Here is a 22,017-nt window from a genome sequence, read left to right on the forward strand (position 1 = left end):
AGATACACTTCTAGTTTCAGACAAAGATCAAGATGTACCATTAACAGTATTCTGAATGTGGAAATGCATGAGTTCCCTGAAATCTTAGTAAGATTTTGTGTGCATGTGCCATTTTAGGTGGAAATACTCCAGGACTTTTAGCAAATTCTCAAATACATCAGGAACTCCACATTCCTGGTGAAAATATTGAGTATAGTGAGTTTTCAGCTTATAACATACCACCTTTAATGAAATCATCAAAACAGCTCTACATCATTTAGTTGTTTTGTTGTATTTTTCTTTAACTCTAGGAATATCATCACCGCTTAGCACCATCAAAAGCATGGACTAAGAAGCCCTTCATGAGTGACAGTAGAAGTTAGAAACTATATCAGTAAGTGCTCAGTCTTCCTCTGACTCATGTCATATCAAAAGTAAGAGAAAACCTTGCTTAGTAACAGTCGGCACTACATATAATAATAGAACTCAATTTGTATGTGCAAGTGGTAAGATAGATTTCATTCATAAAAACACACCATGCTTCTGGCTAGATAAATGACTTTAAGTCCCAGAGAGAAATTATCATTTTTAGTTCTGGGATACCCTTATGCTACTTACACTTTTTAAAATTTAATACATTCACATGTTTAAATGTATTGAGATTTTTAAGCTTGTGAATGAAATTAGCAACGCGCTGTGGCTGTCGATGTGACGCATTGCAATTCTCCCTGAGTGGTAGGGTTTAAAAATTAATTCAGCTCTTGCACCTGCTTGCCGGCATTCGTCTGTTGAATTTCCATCACATTTAATAAGTCTCTGTGACGCAACTCGTGTCCTTTTGCCTGGGCTCCTTTAATATAGTGTTAAGTTCTCACTCATCTGAAATGCAAGTAATATTACAAATTTCAAACTGTTAATTAAAATCTGTGAACTTGAATCGTTCTGGATAAAATTGGCTTTACTCAGTGAGGTTCTTTTTAAACTTCTTCAGAATCTCATCTAATCCTCAGCTCCTACCAGGTTAAGTCTGAAGACAACATGATCTCACTATGGGTGGTTGAGGCTTACAAATCTTCATACAATAGGGAACAATCAAGTTGTAGGCTTGAGCAGGAAGGGTAACAAGGAACATTACCTGCTGAGATGAAATAAGAAATATGGTTCAGAATTAAAGAAAAGGATTGATATTTTTCATACACTATTTTTCAATAAAGTTAATTCTAAACTATCTGCCTTAAAATGCTTAGCATAGACCAGATAGCTCAAATTGAATCATGATTCCTATTACCTATTTAGTGGTCAATATTAAATTTAGTTATTGAATCTTTAAGAAGGGATGAAGACCTATTTTCTAGATACTGTGAACACAAAGCAGAAGTCTAAGTAGAAGATTCTAGCATATTTAAGGTCCATAATAAGATATTTTATTTGAAACTTTAGGAATAGTCTACAGGGTATGCAATACTGCTCTCAGAGTTAAGTCATTTATACTTCCCAGAGTTGGGAGATGGTAACAGGAAAAGGTATTTAACAAGGCTTCTCTTTTTCTTGTGAGGTCAGCACATACTCACAATTAATCCTCATGCTCTAAGGTAAAGTTGCCTGCCTTTCTGTAGCAAACTTAACCTGCAATGGAATACTTCTCAACTGTAATACAATGATAAAAACAAAAAACATTTATCTCTCCCACTGAAACATAAATTTCCAAAAGGCAGGGATTATGTGTTATCCTTTTTTCATAACAGATTTGTTGAAAGACTAATAGATTATCTGACTGAATTAAAGAATAAATGATCAATTTCTCCAAGGGTCAATAGCATATGGATTCTATGAAAACAGATTATAAATATCTTCTTTTTTCTACCACATCCAATTCTAATATTGGACTGTCCCTTCCCATCTTATTTTTCTCCTTGCTTTATCCTACTAAATTGCTCTAGAAGCAATGCTTTGGGTAATATCCAGTGAGGCCTTTTGGTTTCTAGAAGGATGTGTATTCATTTTGAAAAACAATATTTCAAAGGCTTAAAGGAATACACACACACACACACACACACACACACACACACATTCACTCACTTTTATGTGTTCAATCAACAAAAGTTAAAAGTAAATAGATTATCTACTAGAGATTTGTCTCTATTGGATATTTAAAATACATTAATGGCATATATCTATCTATTTAATATATATATATATATATGTCATTAATCTCACTTAGAGTATTTAGTCTAGAAAGGAAGTATCCCCTCCCTTCAAAAATCCCTTAAATATGCACAAAAATATTTATTATATGGCTTTTAATAATACCCTCCACTGGAAGATAAGCCAAATATATAATAATGAGAACATGATTAAATAAATTATGGTATTTCTTACTGGTATATAGTATACAGGCATAAAAATTAAGTAACATGATAAACTATTAAGTGAAAAAAAATCCCAAATTATATGCAAATATTTCAATTGAAAAAAATGTGAGAATAAATAAAGACAAAGAGATAAAGGGAATATGCAAAATTTTAATATTTGTGTTATGGTAATAGAGTGGTATTACAGGTTTCTAAGTTTTCATTTGAATTTCTTAACAATGTATGACTTATAAATGAAAATGCTTTTAAAATAGAGAAAATCTCACATTTTCTCTATGATCGTGAATTTTTGTTATTTTTTACATGTATTTGTGTAGTAGATTCTATCACTATAAGGATAAATTATTTTAGTGGAATAGCTTTTTTCAAGGGCCTATCATATGCTTACCACTAGGATAGGTAGTTCAAAAATGTAATTTCTTATCATCATAGCAATCTTATAAGTTAGGAATCAGTATCCCTATCTTAGAATTAGAATGGCTACGTAACTTGTCCAAGTTCACACAGCTAGTAAACAGAAGGGCTGAAATTTGAATCTGAGTTTTTGTAAAATTCCAAAACTAATTTCTTTTTCCATTATTCAGTGACACAACAGAATGCAGAGGCATGAACCCTGACTACTATGTAAAGGTGAAGAGGCATATAAAAAAATAAATTTAAAAAAAGACTAACAAAGAAAAATGGGTAAGAAATATAGCACAGTGGCTTAATAATGTGAGTCTGTCATCAAAGTCCATTTTGCATGTAGAGTACAGAGATGAAGTCAACAACTTATAAGTCTTACCTGCTAGATTACCATTCTCAGCTTCAAATTCTGAGCTAGGTACCTGAAGCACACACGAGTCTAGGCCAGTCCTTTCTAATGGACTGCAGAAATGTAGTACTTTCAAAATCATGGTAATGTATGCTGTCTCTAAAATGGTTCATTGAATAATAATAAACAAGAGAATGTCTATTCAACAATAATAAGGTATATAATAATAACGTACATTCTCTTTTCAGAATCCAAGCCTAGACTTTATTGGGTGAGGGCTAACTTGTCACCTAGCTAATGAGATGCTGATGCACCTTCAATGAGCTGGCAGCCAGCCCATCCTTAGAATTCTTCAATGTGATGAATAAAAAGGGGGAGAAGTTTAAAGGAATAGCGCTGAATAATGTTGTCAACAAGAAAGGGAAAGGACCCCCAGTCGTAACCGTTTTGCACACTGCTTCTCAAGCCTCAGGTCCCCCGTTTCTTGACTGCTCCATCGTTATCTGCTGATCTCTTAACCATCCCTTCAAAGAGCAAAATGACTGCTGCTGGTATAGGAAGGCTTTCCTGGTGAATCAATTATAAAAAGTTTTACAGCATTTGTTCTATTCACTCAAATGTATTCACTCACTCACTTTTACGTGTTTTAAAGTTAAAAATAGATTATATACTAGAGATTGGTTTCTACTGGACATTAAAAAGACATTACCTGATTTAGTTATGCAAGAATCCCATGAGGCAGTTATTATCATTCATGATTTAATATCATCCATATTTGCAAATAAAGAAACAGAGAATCATCGAAGGTAAAAGCCCAAATTTACAAAGCTAGTAAATGACCGAGGCAGTTCAAATTTTCCTGACTCAATAGTTCTTACTTTGTCTAACCCAGTCTATTGACCCCTGTAATACATTCCCTAAGAGATGGATGCTGAGGCTATTCAGGTACATTAGACATGCTCAGTCTATCTTTGAAGAGTACACACAATTTATAAGGTAGACAAAGTGTAATGAAGCAGATGTTCATTAGATACATGAACATATATTGAAAAAGTGAGCAATTTCAGGAAGACGGTAAAAGGGAAAGTTCAAAAAGGATCCAAGAAACGCTATATAAGCCTAGTCTTGACACAAGTGGAGGGATTTTTGGAGGGTGCAGGGGAAGAGGTGATAAAAAAAATATATGCTTCAGAGGAAGATCATATACAAAAGGATGAAAGTGAGAAAGCAGAAAATGAGTTCTAGGAACCTGAATGTTGAGCAGTTTGGTATAGACATGGAGAGCTGCTGCGGAGAAAGGGTGGTAGAGAAATTGGGTTAAAAAGACAGACAGAAGCCAGATATGAGAGCCTTGTTTTTCATGGTGAGGAGTTTAGATTTTGTGCTACAGATGATAGGAAACCTGTTAAGGATTTTAAGAAGAGGTGTGATATTACGAGATTTCTATTTTATAAATATTAATAAAACTGTTAAGTATGTTGTATGCATATAACTACGGCAAAGCTTGGGCTGGAGGCTGTTGGGAGAAACAGAAGGTATACAGTCCAGTTAGAAGACTAACATGATAATGCTGGCAAAGATGATAAAGCTTACAATAAAGCAATGACAGTGAAAAACCCAGAAAAAGAAATGCACAACGATTTAAGAGGCATTTAGTAGGCAGATTTGAAAAGTGTTAGTGAGGTACCTTTTCACTTCAACTCAAGTTTGATGTGAAGGTTTTGATTTGGGCTTTTGGGTAAATGTGGTGAGGTACCTTGGAAACGGAAAAAGTGGGAGGGTCAGTGGCACCAGGGGAGGTGAGATCTGGAACATTGAACTTAATATGCTTGTGGGATAAAGAGATTGATATGTTTAGGAAGTTGGGGCAAATACTGGTCTAGATTTCAGAAGAAAGACTTGAGTTGAAGATGGGTATACAGATGATGTCAGATCTGTGGAAATAGATATAGATGCACAACATCATATGTAGAGTGAATAAAGAACTAAGGATTAAACCCCCAGCAAATAAAAAGCTTTAGGCACAAGCAGAGAAAGAGGAAATAGTACTGAGAAAGCATAATCAGACAGGCAGGAGGGAGAGAAAAAGGATAATATATCATCACAGAAGTCTAGGGTAAAAGAAGGAGTGGTTAAAAAATGAGATAATGGGAACGGCAAAATATTCTGCCTTATTTTAGAATTATTTGCTTAGATAGCCAATATTGCACTAGAGTTTAGATTTCTTATGAACATATAACGGGGATATACCAGGCATGCCCCAAAAAATGTATACACATTTTTAAAAGATGTTATCTATGCTCAAGCATTAGTTCGCCATAATCAGAAGCGTCTGGACGCTGATGGTAACCACTTTGAACACCTCTTGTAATTGCAGAAGTCAAATGTGACTTGTATTCATCTTCTGTTATTGGTATATATTGAGTATTACAATTAAAAAATAACAGTTTTTTTCCTTTCTTAAAATATGTATACATTTCTTTTTTTTGGTACCCTCTGTGGTGTGTGTGTGTGTGTGTGAGGGTGTGTGTGTGTCCGTGTCTGTGTCTGTATGTGTATATATCATATATAAATTTGTAAGACACACACACACACACACACACACACACACACATATATGCACACACATCTTTTTTTGTAATTTGTTGAAAAGCAAGGAAAGTAGAAAGAGGGAAGTCATCAGAAGGAAACAATAAAAAAAATGTTGGAATCAAAAGAGTAGTGCTTATCCTGGTTTATTCATATTTCAACGTTTTAGCAGAAACGATTAATCAACTACTAGAGTGGTATAGCTTAACAGATACACTAAATTGATGCTGGCAACTATCAATGTTATGCTATAAAATGTCATAATAGAAATAGGGCAATGAGAATTAAACTTACTAATAGGGCGCAATTCGTGACATGAAACATGAAAAACTTTTTAAAAGTGACAACAAGTGAATTAATACCTATGAAACAAAAAGAAAATACTAGTGATGAAATAAGATACTGAAAGGTCCTAGTGCCTTTGTTTATGCTTAGTTTCTTTGTCTTGAAAACTCTTCTCTTAGACGTGTCACTTGGCTTCTTACTCTTCTAGGCTTTGCCTAAAGAACACTTCTTCAAGGGGGGGAGGGCTCCCTAAAACATTTCACTAGGCTAGGTCCCCCTCTCATTCACCCCATACTTCTTTTTCATAAGATTCACACAATTTATAATTATCTATTTATTTGAATGATTACTTGCTTATTGTCTGTTTCTCCCACCGAGGCAGGGAGAGATTAAATAACTTGCCAAAGCCACAGGACCATTAAATAGCAAAAACAGGATTTGTATGCAGCTCTATCTGACTCAAAAGCCTATATGTATTCTGCCATGCTTCATTGACCTGGAGAACATAATAGATAAACTGCTATGCGGTTTAAATCAGAGATGACACCCAACTTGGGAGATCAGGGAAGTAATCTTGAAAAATATAAAGTGGCATTTAGGGGTGGGTATGCTTTTAACCAGCGGAGATGAAAGGAATTTTCCTTTTCCCAGGTATATATTGAGTATTACAATTAATACAGTTTTTTTCTTTCTTAAAATGTGTACACATTTATTTTTTTGGGGGGCACCCTCTGTGGGGTGTGTGTGTGTGTGCATCATATCATATATAAATTTGTAACGTATATATATATACACACACACACATATATGTGCACACATGCATCTTTTTTTGTAATTTGTTGAAAGGCAAGGAAAGTAGAAAAAGGGAAGTCATCAAAAGGAAAGAATCACACAAAAAAAATTTTGGAATCTAAAGAGTAATGCTTGTCCTGGTTTATTCATATTTCAATGCTTTAGCAGAAAAGATTAGTCAACAACTAGAGTGGTATAGCTTAACAGATACACTAAGTTGATGCTGGCAACTATCAATGTTATGCTATAAAATGTCATAGTAGAAATAGGGCAATGAGAATTAAACTTATTAATAGGGCACAAACAAAGACATAAGTAAGGAAAGTATAAGATATGTTTGGGGGAAAAGGATAGAACAGTTAGGCAAGAATATAGAAGAATGATGAAAGAGAAGTGTGAAAAGAATGAGTCAGGCCAGAGAAGGAACCCAAATATATCAAGCTTCAACTACAGGAAATACCACTAGGTCTTAGGAAATGGGAAACTATCAGACAAGCACTCCTTCCACATGTGTTTTTGTGTATATTCATGGGTGTGCGTCTCTGAATATCTCGATTTTCTGGACCTCTGTTCTTTCTGCAAACTAATTTCCTTCACTCCGTTCTTGGTTCCCAGTACTTGTAATTATATCTTTCACCTAGCTCTGGATTGACAGAGAAACAAATCTGTTCCCAATTCTACATTCTCAGTAACATATCATTATAGTTTCTGTGCTTGGTGCCTTAAATTTTTGAAAGAAGTACCGACTTTACATCACCCATTCAGTTGTTTCTGGGGTGACCTGGTATAAACATGGTTGCCTAGGTCCAACACTTTCCTTATCAGGCATCAGGAATTGGTAGGGATCTGTGCAATTCCAAGGAAAGAGAGTATGGGGTGGGCAGACACTCCCAAATATGTATAACAGATAGATTTGAGAGGGGAGAGTTAAAGCATGTAACTTTAAGAAGGCTATTGTAATAGCTAAAGAAAAGATAAACACTGGTGGTGGTAGGTTTGGAAAAGAGAGGACTGAATCAAGAGTCACAATCAGAATAGAATGCAACAACTGATCAAATGGAAAATTGTGGATAAGAAAGAAGTGAGTCAAAGACATCTCTGAAATATCCATGCCAGAGACTAGGAAAATGCCTGTCATATTTCATAAAACATTAGCAACTGGGTGGTCTGATAAACCTTCCCTGTACAAGAAAATAAAATGGGGACCAGAGAGAAAAAGTGATTTGTCTTGAGTAACAGTCAATTAGTAGCAGAGTAGGAATTAAGACTCAGAGAAATTGTACATGGCCAGGGAGTGGTGATAAAAATCTGGACCTTGGGTGGGGTGAGGGGAATGGTGCTGCAAGATTCCCAAGAGAATGGATAAGAACAGTGTTCCAAGGGAACCATTAAAGATACGAAGTGGAAGATACCTGTGCAAATATAGCCAAGATGAAAGGGTAATAGTATTGGGCGCTGACTGTGAAGAGATAAAGAGGGTGGTCAGGACTAGGGCTACTAATAGGTATAGAACACGAAAGAAACCAAATTGGCTGGGAACCAAGAACAGTCTCAAGAGGAGGCTTGTTACCACCTGTGTTGGAATATTTGGTAACAAAAGCCAGTCAAAAGCCAGATGTGCATGGTCAGCCAGCGGTTTGCCGCAATTGAATTGAAGGCAAGTATTACTACAAGCACAACAAATCCAGAAAGAAAAGAATGATTTTAGTGGAGAAGATAATTAAGTTCCCATACTATACATTTTGAGATTGTGGTGTTGATAGAATTTCAGGTGGAGATGCCCTGCAGGCCACTGGATATGTGGGAACAGAGCTGGGAAATGTGGTTTAAGCCGGAGCCATGTCTATGTCTGTCTGTCAATCTGTCTGTCTACCTATCTAATCTATCTATCTATCTATCTATCTATCTATCTATCTATCTATCTATCTATCTATCTATCTATCTATCATATATCATCTATCTATCTATCTATCTATCTATCTATCTATCTATCTATCTATCATCTACCTATCTATCTATCATCTATCTATCTATCTATCTATCTATCTATCTATCTATCATCTATCTATCTATCTATCATCTATCTATCTATCATCTATCTATCTATCTATCTATCTATCTATCTATCTATCTATCTATCTATCTATCTAATGAACAAGGTAGAACTGACACTAAAGAAAGGAAAAGGTTTCAGTGTATACTTATATTTGGTGATGGGCGGGGGGAAGCGAGGGTCCCAAAATGAGGCCATTTTTCTTGGACAGTAGGGTGGTTTCATTGCCACCAGAGATTTTGGGAAACTGTACATTTTATCATGCTTTAGTAATACATTAGAAGAACTGTTATAAATAGTTATACAACTATCTCAACAAAAAGATTACTAAAAAAGACATGAATTACAGGGCCCATTTTGTTTATGTAAGTAGATGAATTTTTTTTTTTAAGGAAAAACAAACTTACCACTAGTTACCGCCAATTTCAAGAACTGCTTCTTCTGTGAAGCATTATTTAAATAATTACAACCCTGAAGAACAATCTATTATATGAGTGGAATTATCCTAGGCAGTTCTTTAAGCTTTGATCACTATGCTATCACTAAGTAAATCCCTATGATCCCATAGCTGCCATTTTAAATGGAGCAAGTATAAAACTCTGCCAAATAAGGAAAAGCTAAGGATAACTACAGTACAAATTAGATCCTCCGTGTTAGTGGGCTTGAATCCCAGGAAGAGAGAGAGATGGGGCACTGCGAAAGGAGGGAGAGAGACAGAAGCAACTGACAAAAGAAACTAAAACAGTAAAAGCATATACAAGTAGATACCGCAAAACGGTAAAAACAATAAGTAAAAGATCGGAGTAAACAGAAACTAGTATTACCCTAGAAAAAAAGTTAATCGTAGAACTTAGAGAATAGCCAAACCAAAATCATGGGAATTTACTAGAGCTGAGAGTCACAGATGCTCCCAGTTGAGACGTCAACATGAGAGTTTAGTTGCGAAGTCATGCGGTCTCCCGAATAGTGCGAGTTGCCTTCCAGTCTCTCAGAGACCTGGTTATGTAGCTTAAACAACTGCCTCTCCTATTAAATGAATAATAGCTTTATAATAATTTCTTCTTATTATCATGTATAGCTTATAAGAACCGCTTATTACTTAAGTTTGCCTAAATGTGTCTTTGACTTCTGTAACCTAGAGAGCCTAACATGACACTTTTTTCTTGGCTGGTATTTGATTAGGTAGGAAAGAAAGGAAGAAACAAGCATAAAGCCATATGTAGGATTCCCAAAGGGAAGGTGTGTGTCAAACCCACTGAAGATGCGCTCACTGTATACATTTATGCATATGTGTGTATGTATAAAATTAGCAGATGAAATAGGAAAAATGAGATAATAGAACAAATGAGAACAAATATGAAACAATTACATATATCGACTATATTTAAAATAAATTTAAAATAATCAATAGAGACCATAATAAAAGAATAAGCACAAGGGTATTTTAAAAATAGAACTTTTAAGAATGACTAGTGAATTTTAAAATTCAACAAATGGATTAAACCGATTCGATATATTTTAAGAGAGATTTAGTGAACCAGAAAAAAACCTTACCTAGATTGTAACACATACGAAGACATAGAAAATATGAGACATGGTGAATCACTGTTGCATAGGACTCAAGAGAATGGGAGAAAGTAAATATGGGAAGAAATAATGTCTGAAATTTCCAGGAATGAAGAAATAATTAAGCAAGTTATTCTGTTTCATTAATGACCAATAAAAACTGTCACAACCAAACACATCACAATTAAACATCAATGACAAGAAAATCTTAAGGCTAGCCCGAGAAGGCAAATGACCAACTATGCAATAATGACAACTAGACTTTTCATCAAATATAACAGAGGTCAAGAGACAATAAAATAATACCTTTCAAGTGCTGAGCCAAAATAATCATAAACCTTTTGACTCTATATCTAACCAAATTATAATTCAAAAGTGAGGTGAAAATAAAGACACATTTAGACAAAGTATGAAAATGTATTACTTATAGAGAGGGCCTCATTGAAAATATCTCAAAATACGTACTTGGGTAAGAAGGAGAATGACCTCAGAAAGAAGTGGGAACTTTAAGCTAAGAAAGAAATAAAAAATATAAATATGTTGATATATCCAAATAAGCACTGTGATGACTACTACCCAACTAGGAAAGATCTCTTTTCTGCTAATTTTGAGAAGGTGAAAGCTTTGTCTTAATCATTTGCGTGCCTTCATTAGTGCCTTGCACAAAGTGGACTCAATAAATATTTGATGATTAAATGAATATGTAATGTGCATATGAAATAGGTGTCTCATCTCAGTGTTGGGTCAAATTCCCTGCTTTGATAATGAGGAAATTGAAAATATAGAAGACTGACCTAGTATTATATGACATATTGAACCTGATTTACCCTTTAGAGAACAGGAAAGATATTACAAGCGTCAGGAAAATTATTACAGTTTCTCTTACTATTTTATGTCTGAGTCTGCCTAACAATAGAAAGTGCCTATATGCTAAAGTAATTAGTTGGTTATAAGATTTTCTCTATGAGTTGTACCTAGCTTCACCCATTTTGTAAACATCACGAGAATTATGAAGAAATGGACATTTACTTGTTTATTCAAGAAACATTAATTGAACATCTATTATAAGCCAAATTCTATATTAGGTCTTGGGGATGTAGCAATGAAGAAGATATATCTATTCTTTGGTCTCAGAGTTTATAGTTCAGCTGATAAGAAAGACATCAGTAATCATATATTAGGAGAATGAAGGAAGTCAGCCGATATTTCCTATTGCTTACTGTGTGTTCTATGCTATTACACAAAACAAATGTAAGGGGAGATACTCTGTTCTTCAGTTTGTAACACGGTAGAAGTGATTAAAGTGATTAAAAATATGTGAGGCAATATATAGCAACATAAAGATTACAGAGATAAAATAAATTAAAATGTTTGGGACATAGTAAAACTGCTAAAATTCTTGACAAAAATAAAGAAATAAGGGAAAGATAAGACATAAAAAGTTAATATAGATTCGTATTTTTTTAAATTCTGAGGAATATATTTTTCAGATAGTCCATAATTTTTCAACTTCAGCACAAAGCAAAAGATGACGGGAAATAATGTGGCAGTATTATTACTCTTACTTTTTTAGTTATGATTAAAGTTTGGATATCAAAACTAGTCTTTCATTCATTTATTCTCCCTCTCAGCCCTAGAAATATAACATTTGATCTTTGACAGTTTTTAACATGTGGGGTTCTCTTTCTTTGACATTCTCTTGGCATGATTTGAACATTTTAAAAGCCAAAAATGAAAGCAAATGCTGTCTTCAAAAAAGGTTCCCAACATATAAAAATAATAGTCAATGTCTGAAACTAGTACTTTTAGGAACGGTACTGCACACTGTTGATCCTCTCAGTAATTTTTGGGTGAAGCAAAGCCATTTTATTATACCTACCAATTAGACAAGACCTGAATCATGTCAATCTAAATAGTGAGTTGATAGTGCAATTAATATGTAAGACCACTTGATCTTGATTCTCAAATGGAGAATTCTTGTAAATATCTACCACCAAATTTTTAAAACTTATGAATAACTAGTTACAGGAACAAATAATCTTTCCTCTTTCTTTTTAAGTCAGTTAAGAGAAGGATGAAATTGCCAGACTATACACATCTTTACAAAACCGATACCAATGTGAAAAGTGATATTGTGTAGAACATACAATGCCAGGTCACTTTAATTTTCACTTGCAGAGGTATAAAAAGTACAAAACAATAAGAAATGGAGTAATGAGGTAAAGGGATACATTTCCCTTCTTTTGCTCCACAGATGCAGTTTGAAATTCAGCCGGAAACAGGAAGACCCAAAGAGGACTTGATGATGCCAAATTACTATACAAAGAATCTGACCCAAGTCAAGGTCACATTTATGATAGAAGATCCCAAGATAATGGGGGAATTCCAAGGACTTGGAAATGTATTGGGTCCTGGGATTGGACCCTGAATTGTCCATCTTCTATTCTCCTAAGCCCTTTGAAATCCTACCTTCTTTTTATTAATTTGTTCATTCATCGTTTCATTTCTGCAATTAATGAGTTTCTATTGGGTGCCAGAGACTTTTCTATAAATAGCCATCACTTCTCCCCATAAAAGGTTCTACCCGAAGGTCTCCATGTCTATAACTTCTACCTAAACCCTTTCTTCAAAAACCCTCTCACCACACTGAAATCAACTGCTCCCTTCTTTGGGTTCCCATAACTTTTTGTTCATGACTCTATTCTATATAGCACTTTATCACAGGATGCCAGAGTCAGTTTGCTTATATGACTTTCTCCCACATGAGTATGTGAGATCCTCGAAGATGGAACTGCAACAGTTCATGCTGTATCTTAATCCTAAGAAAGGGATCTAGAGTAGTATCGTAAATAAGAGCACAGTGTCTAGAGTGACATTACTAGCTTCCAATTCTAGCTCCACTTGACAAGAGACAAGTTACCTAGCCTCATTGTGCTTCTGTTTCCTCATTCATAAAATAGGGACAAAAACAGTACCTGCCACAAGGGTTGTTGTGCTAATTGAGTCAATACATGAAAAGAATTTAGGATAGTTCCTAATATTCGCTCATTATGTATTAGCTAGCATTATTATTACTGTTAAATTAGGTTTGGGCCACCGTCACTTGGGATTGAGGTACTCCACTTGGTACTTCAAACCGAGAAAAGACAGATTTTTTTTTTTTTTTTTTTTAAGAGGGAGGAAGATTTTCAGGTTTTCTCTCGGTTTTTCTTTTTCACATCATCCTCTTCTGAGTTGGACTTCTTGTACAGAATGTTTCTTGGAAAGATTACTTATTAAAATGAGAAATAAATTTTCTTGTGAAATGTCATTTGATAATTTAGTTGGCATGAAGTTACCATACTAACACACACTGTATAACAGATTGCACTCAAGAGATTTAAGATGACAAAAGAATAAGTGCATTATCATAGGCAGTGGCAATGACAACTATGGCCCCCTGGCAAACCATCCAATTCAATAGGTTTGACCATACCATTTTCCACCAGGATGATAATCAAACTCTGATATCTTCACTTATTTCTTAATCATGTCAACATTAATATAAAGAGTGCTTTTTGGGGAAGATGGAGGAAGCAACATGTGGATTATTAAGAGAATAAGGGGATAGCAAAGTAGTCTGATTAACTTAATCAGGAAAGTTTATGTTCCACTAAAATTTCATAGCAATGACTATTTCTTAATGTAAATTTTATTTTATGTTTTACTTTAAAGGTTGCTTTCTAGATTAACAACTTTGTTGGAAAAGTGGTTTCAAATACAAGTTGAGGTATGAACTATCAATGCTGCGAAAAGATTCACCTTACATGTTCCAATGGAGAAAATGATTATTATTCTCCTTTCTACAAGTCACATAACCCCTAAGGGAAGAAAAGCTTGGAATGAAGCTATCAGCCCATTACAAATCAAACTGTTTGGCTGTGGGCAGGTATTCATGAATAGGAAACCATACTCAGGGTTCTGACCAGTGCACTTATTTGCTCTCCAAACAACCCGGTTCTGCATAGAGAGGACAAAAATGCTTACAAGTGTATTTACAAGTGTATTTAAAATTCACAGAGAACTTTCCTATATACCATCGCAGTTACTGGTCACAGCAAGAACGAGCTATTCTTATTTTCCAGATGAGGAAATGAGCATCAGAGAAGGTAAGTGACTTATTCAAGTTCACCAAGCCAATAAATGGTAGAACCAGAAATAGAATGTGAGGATTCTGGATTCCGTTTACAGGGGAATCTCACTTATTCCTCAAGCTACTTTAATTTTTACTGAAGACTTTGATGCTTAGGTCTCCTTCCTCTTCAATGTAAAGGGCAGAGTACAACTGATTCTCAGTAACATCTAACAATTTATACTGTTTTCCCCTCTTACTTTGGTTGGGAATGTACACATATTTTTATTGATTTATTTGTTTAACAAGCATTCATTAATCTCTAGCCATGTACCCAGTTCATGAGTCAGAATAAAGGTTACATAAAAGTTTCAGTCAGGGAAAATTAAGTCTATACATTCAATCAAAAAAAAAAAAAATCAAACCTATCTAAAAATCTTCCCCCCTCCTGTTTCCCATTCAAAAATTGATATTATAAGCCTTCTGTCGTATTTTGATTATCAAAGGACTGATTATTTTGTGAATTTGAATCTGAATCCCAATTATTTAAAAAGTGGCATATTTCTTTGATTTTGGCATCAGCTTGGAAATTGCGAATGAATTTCCATATTAGTTTAAGCCAAACATAATTAGTAGGGTTAGGTTTGCTAAACACAAATAACAATGATCAGCATCATAAATATTATTCACCCCCATTTCAAGTTGAGAAAGATGAGTTTACAAAGAAGATTAAGTTGTAGAACCAACACTTGAACTAAGATCTTTTCATTAAACTAGATTTAATTTAATAATTAAAATTAAATGGTGATTTCCTTGATGTATCCAGAGAATGGAAAGAGCAATTGAATATGGAATACCTCTAATATATAACATACGGACTGCCTGTTGAGGAAAATAATCAGACTTCTTTATTCAAAAGAACTAATCCCGTTTTTAAGGTTACACAAATCAAATATACATTAATTCTGCAAAATCAACACCACAGCTATTTTTTCAAAATTAAGTGCATAAATCTTCTTTTTCCTAAAGTACTTGAGCATTATTACATGTACATTTCCTATTAAAGATTCTGAATAAAAATATGTTATCAGAGTATTATTTTTCTTCATAGCATCCCTAAAGAACAAGGGAGGAACAGATGCCATTTCACCTTAAAGATGATTTAACTGAAGTACTGGGAGGGCGATGTGTTTTTCTCATTTACTTGAGTGTTGAGACCATATTGGCATGGGAGAGAGTCACAGTTTGTGTGACTGGACGTCTATTTTTGACTAACCTTTATGCTATGTCATTGAATACAAACTTGATAAAAGCAGAAATTTCCTGTCTGTGTGTATTTTGTTTATTTTATACCTTAACCTTGCAAAAGTGTTACCAAATGCCTTCCCAGGGGCTGAACTTTGATGAGCACTGGGGGTGCAGTGATGAGTGAGACAGGCAAACCAGGGCCCTCACAGTGCTCATGGTTTAGCACCGCGCTGGCCAGTAAAAACATGACGTGATCCACATGTTATTTAAAATTATCTATAGCCACATTAAAAAGAGTAAAAAGAAATAGATATTGTTAATTTTAATACTGTATTTAACCCAATAATATCTAAAATATTACCATTGCCTTATACAATAATTATGCAAATTTTTGGAGATCTATTCAATTCTGTTTTTCAAACTAAATCGCAAAATCTGGTATGTATTGTACATATATGGGATCTCTCGATTTTGGAGGAGCCATACTCTATGGGAGCACAGAGGAGGGCATCCCAACTAAGCTGTGCAAAAAGCTTCCTGGAGGAAGCGACACTTCAACCGAGCTTAAAAGGATGAGCTAGCGGTAGGCGAAGGAAGGGAGAGGGGTAGGCACTTCATGTTAGTATCCAAAGTCTGCAAGTGAGAATCACTATCATGTGCTGGAAAGACCACAAGAACTTGATTTAGTGTGTCTGGAACAGAGATTATTATGAGGAATGAGAGGGACAAAAGGCAGGTAGAAAGTTTCTGAAGAGGTCTTCGAACCAGGTCAAAGAATTTGGACTATTCTAAGGAATCCACCCTTTCTACAACCTTTAGGCCTGTATTTTCAGAACTAGCAATTTCAGGCTGAAATGTGTTCCTCTTCACTGAAACACACTGGGGAGTAAGAGAGACCGAGATGAAAGGTTAAAGCCAGGTAACCATTTATTAGAGGTGATGAAGAGTCTAATTCTGGATTAAATGAGTCTCTCAGGCCATTTTCAATTCTTAGATTTCAATGAATCTAACTCTTTAGCTGCTAACAGTATTAGAATAGTTGTTAACATTTACCAACTGTATTAAAAATAGACATTCTGCTAAAGAAAATGTGATGTTATTTATAAATTATTTTTGGAAGGAACACTGTATATGTGTTAGATAAAGTTCCTGGCTAGACCATTCCCCCTAAGATCTGGAACAAGGCAAGGTTGCCCACTATCTCTACTTCTATTCAACATAGTGCTGAAGTTCTAGCCACAGCAATCAGACAAGAAAAAGAAACAAAAGGCATCCAAATTGGTAAGGAGTTAGTAAAATTATCATTATATGCAGATGATATGATACTATATATTCAGAACTCTAAAGACTCCACCAAGAAACTATTAGAGCTGATAGATGAATTCAGTAAAGTAGCAGGATACAAAATTAATATTCAGAAATCAGTTGCATTTGTATATACCAATGATAAAATATCAGAAGGAGAAATTAAGAAAACAATTCCATTTACAATTGCTCCAAAGACTATAAAATACCTGGGAATAAATTTAACCAAAGAAGTAAAAGATCTGTACTCAGAAAATTATAAGACACTGAAGAAAGAAATGAAAGAAGACATAAATAGATGGAAACACATTCCATGTTCATGGATAGGAAGAATTAATATAGTTAAAATGTCCATACTGCCTAAGGCAATATACATATTCAACGCAATTCCTATCAAACTACCTACGGCGTTTTTCACGGAAATAGAACATATAATCCTAAAATTTATATGGAACCATAAAAGACCCCGGATAGCCTCAGCAATCTTGAGAAATAAGAACAAAGTGGGAGGTATAACGATACCTGACTTCAAATTACTTCAAATTACTACAAGGCTACAGTAATCAAAACAGCATGGTACTGGCATAAAAATAGACACATAGATCAATGGAACAGAATAGAGAGTCCAGAAATAAATCCATGCTTATATGCCCATTTAATCTACGACAATGGAAGCAAGAATGTACGATGGGGTAAAGACAGTCTGTTCAATAAATGGTGCTGGGAAACCTGGACAGACACATGCAAGAAAATGAAGCTGGACCACCTCCTTACACCATATACAAAAATAAATTCAAAATGGATTAAAGACTTAAATGTAAGATCTGAAACCACAAAATATCTATAAGATAATATAGGAAGAAACTTCACAGACATTACCCGGAGTAAGATTTTTACTGATATATCCCCTCGTGCGAGGGAAGTAAGAGAAAAAATAAACACGTGGGATTACATCAAACTAAAAAGCTTTTTCACAGCAAAAGAAACCATCAATAAAACAAAAAGGGATCCTACTGAATGGGAAAAGATATTTGCCAAGGATATATCTGATAAGGGGTTAATATCACAAATCTATAAAAAAACTCACTCAACTGAACTCCAAAAAAACAAACAACCCAATTAAAAAATGGGCAGAGGACTTGAGGAGACATTTTTCTAAAAAGGACATACAGAAGGCAAGAAGACATATGGAGAAATGCTCAACCTCACTAACCATCAGAGAAATGCAAATAAAAACCACAATGAGATACCACCTCACCCCAGTCAAAATGGCTATCATCAATAAATCAACAAACAACAAATGCTGGCAGGGATGTGGAGAAAAGGGAACGCTAGTGCACTGTTGGTGGGATTGCAGATTGGTGCAGCCTCTATGGAAAACAGGATGGAGGTATCTCAGAAAACTGAAAATGGAACTACCCTATGATCCAGTAATTCCACTCCTAGGCATCTATCGGAGAAATCCAAAACTCCAATTCAAAAATCTGTATGCACTCCTATGTTTATTGCAGCACTACACACAATAGCCAAGACATGGAAACAACCGAAATGCCCATCGGTAGATGACTGGATTAAGAAACTGTGGTACATTTATACAATGGAGTATTACACAACCATAAAGAAAAAAGAAATCTTACCATTTGTAACAACATGGATGGATCTAGAGAACATTATGTTAAGCGAAATAAGCCAGAAAGAGAAAGACAAGTACCATATGATCTCACTTATATGCGGAATCTAAAGAAAAGAATAAGTGAATGAACTAATCAGAAACAGTTCTGGGGACAAAGAGGAAAAACTGAGGGTTGTTAGATGGGCGGGGGGTGGGGATAAGGGGAAAGGTGAGGGGATTAGAAAACAGTTGGTAAACACAAAATGGCCTCAGGGTGTTTGAAAAATAATTTCGAGAACGTAATCAATAATGTTGTAAAGATTTTGTAGGGTATCTGATGGACACAGTTCCCATTTGGGAGACCACCTCAGGGAAGATGTAGATGCTTGATCAATGTACTGTACACCTGAAGCTGAACAATAATGAATGCCAACTATAATTTTATATATATCATGTGATGGCTCGGTGCGATGTCAGAGGGATAGTGCGATGTCAGAGGGGGAGGGGAGGATCACAGTGTGAGGGATATAAATGATGAACGTCGAAGTATTACCTTGTCTTGTGCACCTGAAACTAATAATAAAAAATGAAAAAAAAAGTTCCTGGCTAGTAATTCCAAATAGTGCATATGAACAGTGAAGTCATTTTGGTTGTTTTTGGAATTTCCATATAAATTATTGATTTGGTAATTTACAAAGTAAATTAAAAAGTGATTTTAAGTGTTCTGGGGTCTCAAACCTGTCATCTGGAGCTCCCAAATAACTACTGGAACTGTAGTTATTTGTACTGGCAAAAGGCAACAGGCTCTAGGTTTTATAAATTACAGCCTACTCGCTTGAATTATCATATAATTCCATTAAGTTTATTGTGATTACAATGTGGCATTCTTCCTTATCTCAATGGATTATTAGCTTTTTGATAGCAAAGGAAGTGACTTCTATTTCTATCAATATACAGGTTTCACTATGTGTCAGGAACTGTGGCATATTTCCCAGGGTGCTTTATCATCTTGAACATATTTAGTATGAGAAAAGTCATTCAAATGTAGGCAACGCACATTACAGCCTGCCAAAATAGACGTGTGTTAGATATATTGCCATTGTGTTGAAGAGTGGCCTCCCAAAGTTCATGTCTATGAGGAACCTATGAATGTTGACTTTACTTAAAACTAGGGTCTTTGCAGATATAATCAAGCTAAGGTGAGGATGTACTGGAGTAGGGTGGCCCCTAAGTCCAATATGACTGGTGTCCTTATAACAAGAGGGCATGTGGACTCAAAGACAAATGCACAGGGAGAGAAGCACGTGATGATGGAGGCAGAGTCTTTCGTGATGCAGCCACAAGCCAAGGAATGTCAAGGGTCGCAGACAACCACCAGACACTAGGAATAGTTAAGGAAGCATTCTTCCGGAGAACACCGTGGACACCTTGATTTTGGACTTTTAGCCTCCAGAACTCTGAAAGAATAAATTTCTGCTGTTTGAAGCCACCAAGTGTGTGGTACTTTGTGATGGCAGCACTAGGAAACGAATACTGGAAACTTCCTGAGCCCCGTTGCTCCCCATATTTCCTTTATGAAGAAGCTCTCTCAAGAGACTTCTATTTAATGGACTTGATAGATTAAGCCCTTTCTCTGTGAAACAAATTACCTCAGGGTACTGTTTTATTCTCTAGCATCCTATGCAGTCCTACTCCCACCAAAAGAGCTACATGATACTATCGCCATTACATTATTTAATCAAATAATATGTAAACTGATAAAATATGAATGCAAAACGAAAGACAGCGGCTGTTTCCATAAAAACTAGGTTAGAAACTTTAGAAACTCCTGATAAGGGAAATGCCATCAAATTGATGTAAAAAAAAAATGCAACCAAATTAGATGTGGGTGAGGTAATTATAAAAGACTGAAAAATAATAAAAATCTAGAAAATGTGCTCATCCAGATTGTTTTGTATGTACCTTTAAATTCCTACTTCATTTGAATAAAAATAAAACCAAAGCTTATATAAGATATACCATGGGTGTGGTTTACGTAAGAACGGACTTGGTGGAACTGCAATTAGGACGCAAGCGTGTCCATATATATGTGTACATATATAGCTTCTATAATTCTACATTTGTATCAACTTTTCTATGAGCCACACAATCATTACTTCAGAGGAAAATAAATAAGGTTTCCACTATAAGTACAGGTTTATTACACCATGTTTTTCTCCAGTCACTTGCTAGTCTGTACGCTTCGCGAACACAGAGGCTCTATCTGATTCACTCCCCATTCTATCTTCAGTACTCAGTATAACGCCTGGTATATAGCAGCCTCTCCCCAATTATTATTATTTTTTTAAATAAATGAAAACAAAATGAAAGTTCATTGTTTCTATTTTTCCCTTTTTCCAAAAGAATTACATCATCAACAATCAAGTTTTATTATTATGAACTGATCTGAACCATAAAAATGGATTCATTATAGAGAACTCAATCTTTCAGTGGCATTTACTAAAATGGGGTTTTACCTACACATAAATGATTATTCTCACTCAAAATTCTCAAAAAAGTACTATATCTTTTGTCATAGCCCTAATATGTTTTTCACTTCAAATCTTTCTGAAGATACTTACATTGTTCCTATTTTACATCTTCATATAATTTCTATCTGAGGCCAGAATTTTATTTCATCAAGTTTGCAGATTAGAATCTTGAAACCGAAAAGTTAACTTAATTTCTTAAACGTAGATTGTCAAATTCATGAGCTTCCAAATTCTAGATTACTACTGACTTTGCCATTAATTAGGTTGTACCCTTGAAGAAACTGTTGATACTTCCTGTGCCTCAGTTTCGTCAGTTATCAGATAAAAGTTTTCTGACTGGACGATCTCTAGGATGCCCTCTGGCACCCAGTCCTCATTTTCAGCAGCAGAAAATTCTGAATTTTCTTTTGAATAAATAATGTGACTTCTCACTGCTCTCCCTTCCAATACGGGAGACAAAGAACAACACACAGAGCTAGTTAAAGAATGACAGAAAGTATGAAGATGTATTAGTGTGTACGGAGTGGGGAAAAAAGAAAGGAACACAAGACAGAGGGTGAATTTAATGTTAGCCTTCTAGTATAAACTATTTGGGGGAAAAAATACCAGGGGATATTTTATGCTCAGATAACCCATAAGAATTTTGCGGTTACTTGCCTAAAATAAGTTTCTCAATGGTAAGTTGTAAGGGCCTTGAGGTATGCAGCTTAAAAAATTAAAGACTTCATCAACTCTTTATACTGTATTATCATAACTAAGTAGAATATAGTCTTATTAAATTACGTCATAAAACACTTGCTATATGATCCCTAAATCTTGA

General features: G+C 35.0%; 1 protein-coding gene across 2 annotated transcripts in view; it reads right to left on the reverse strand.

Annotated features, from left to right (window-relative positions):
• Positions 1–22,017, reverse strand: part of METTL15 (methyltransferase 15, mitochondrial 12S rRNA N4-cytidine) — a 209,925-nt gene that overhangs the window by 46,448 nt on the left and 141,460 nt on the right. The window lies entirely within an intron of this gene.

Source organism: Rhinolophus hipposideros (genome assembly GCF_964194185.1).
Source record: "Rhinolophus hipposideros genome assembly, chromosome: 10".
Lineage (NCBI taxonomy): Eukaryota > Metazoa > Chordata > Mammalia > Chiroptera > Rhinolophidae > Rhinolophus > Rhinolophus hipposideros.